This window comes from Lasioglossum baleicum, unplaced genomic scaffold (assembly GCF_051020765.1).
Source record: "Lasioglossum baleicum unplaced genomic scaffold, iyLasBale1 scaffold1689, whole genome shotgun sequence".
Lineage (NCBI taxonomy): Eukaryota > Metazoa > Arthropoda > Insecta > Hymenoptera > Halictidae > Lasioglossum > Lasioglossum baleicum.
The window spans coordinates 27501-30000 of NW_027470748.1; the positions used below are offsets into that span (position 1 = coordinate 27501).

Sequence of the window (2500 nt, forward strand, 5' to 3'; positions counted from 1 at the left end):
TGATACAAAATTTTGTGTGTTTCGGCCGAAAGAGCGTAAAAGTAGTACTCGCGAAAACGTACAAAGCACAAAAAAAAAAGAAAAAAAAAGAAAACGAAACAACACTACACGACAGAAGAGAGAAAAAGGTAAACAAAAAACCGATATATGCCTTATGCGCCACACCAAAGTGTCAATATAATTCTTTCTTCATCTCTCGTCGATCGGAAACTCTCGCTAGACGATCTGGCCGGTTAACTTTAACGTCCGTCGAAAAGAACTTTCGGGGACTGGACGACCGACAGATCGCGCGGTTCCGCACGAATCGACAATGAAGAAAAGAAAAGACATGGGGCGACCGACATAAAGGTTTTCATCATTGGATATACCTTTTCTCTCTCCGCGGTGCTGTTCCGTGCGTGAACACACAAGTGTGTCTTTTGCGTCGTGTGACAATCAAGTTCGAAATAAGCCTCGCCAATAGAGGAGTATACATATTATTAAAAAAAAAAAATAATAATACATATAACCCGGTGGGATTTCTTTTTCTCTCTACTTCTATATAATTGAACCAAAAACCACGGGGGTACAGAAACGTTGCGCACGAAACGATTTATCATCGATCAAACGCAAAACCAAATTAGAGACACGAGAGAAAGAGAGTAAGATCTCAAGACGCTCATAGGCCGTCATCAATACGATTCAACGCGAACGTGGCGATGGAATGGCAATCGCACAGATTAGCGAGGACACGTCGACGACGGGGAATAATTCCGACCCGATCAAGTACGACGTGCTCATCCCGCACATTGCTGCGCTTTGCTCCGCTGTCCATCGATCATCAAAGCGTTCGCGATAGAACGAGAGATCTCTTTCGTCTCTTCCCTCGAAGACTCGAAAAGGAATGTGTGTTTGTCGAAATCGCCGGCAACGACGACCCTCCGCCGTATGGCAATTATAACGTAGAGTTAAGAAACTCATCCACGCACAGGCATATTCTCTCCCTGGGGCTTAACATTGCCACACCACACACACTCTGTGTGCCACACAGTATTCTTTCTTTCTTTTATAATTTGTGTGTCCATCTCTGTAGTCTCGCGAGACTCTTGTAAATATACCTCTTTCGTATATACGCATCATTTCAGGCGACGTCGGGAGCGCGTTAAATGTTCATGAGTGGAAACGCTTCTTTCCGCAAGGCGAATCGTTTCGCAGAGAAGGTGAGAGATTTGGAGATCCTCGTCGAAGCGGTGCCTTACGGGCGGTCGTATTTTCAATACGACTCACGACACCGTAAAAACACTCACGCAAGTCCGAACGTAAGAAATACCAATCCCTACTTCGCCTCTCGTGGAAACTAGATATATATATATTTGTATGTGTTTATAAGACGCAATGCAAAAATTGGCAATTTTCACAGAACCGCGACAAACGCCGACGAAACGCCCATCATTCGCTCGTACGTAGCATCTTTGCAACCCGACTCCGAAACGCTCTTTGGCGCCCTCCAAAAATATATTTGGAGAGGTAAGCGACGGCGGGGACTTACAAGAGCAACGCAAGCAGTTTATGGTTACGTAAACGACCCTCAGCCAGGCGTGGTCCAGGAATTGTATCCGTGGACCGCAATGTGCGTTCGAAATGTCGATGTTCATGTGTCCTGCAGTTCACACGTTGACGCGCAATTAGCTGCGTTCTTCATCGACCCACGAGCCAAGTGATCCACCGTTCAGGGTAATCGTATATATTTTTGATTTACAAATCAATATATGTATATGTCTCTTGTTCTGCGGTTCGTAAGAACGCATTGTACCTGAACGCTCCAACCAGCGCGCGAAGGAGATTCGTTCAGGCGTCGTTTTAAGGACGACACTATCGTCGTCCGTGGAAACGGAAAAAAAAAACCGTCAGATACGCAACACGTATCCGACGGCCGGGCGAACAGTACATTGAAAAACCGTTAACGTGGAAAACGCGGAGATGAATATATATTCTCTGAAAACGACGGGGATCGTAAGACAACCCGATACTGGATCCAGAGATGTAATAATATTCCTCTCCTCTTCACTTCCATTTCATTTGGAATGATGTGAGAACGGAGGACTTCACAGCCGGCTCTGGCAGCGGTCATTCGTCCCAAGCTCTCGCGATGCGCACTATTGGGCCACACGCACGGAGTAGGGTGTCAGACTCACGACTGCTTTAAAAGCGAGCTTCACGAGCCGGTCCACTTCCCGTATAAAACACATTTCCATAAAATGTTGTGTGTGCTCGAGGCAACGATAAATTCCGATACAAGCGGACTCGCGAGCCGGCTCTGGCCGTAGGCGCGATCCCCGTTCTCGTCCCAAACTCGTCTGCGCGCACTATTGGGCCACACAGAGAGTAGGGTGTCGTCGGGAATAATCGCGCCATAGGCTTTATAGCGAGCGTCACGGCCGGTCCTCTCGGAACACCGTTTTTCGTCGGAACGATATTACCATATTTTTATTTTATTCGACAGATTAGCGGACTCACAGCC

At 46.9% G+C, this 2500-nt stretch overlaps 1 non-coding gene across 1 annotated transcript; it reads right to left on the reverse strand.

The window, feature by feature from the left end:
* Window positions 1–1561: 1561 nt before the first annotated feature.
* Window positions 1562–1716, reverse strand: LOC143220880 (5.8S ribosomal RNA). Its single transcript, XR_013011685.1, has one exon. It is a non-coding gene; the product is annotated as a 5.8S ribosomal RNA (ribosomal RNA).
* Between the last annotated feature and the right edge of the window lie 784 nt (window positions 1717–2500).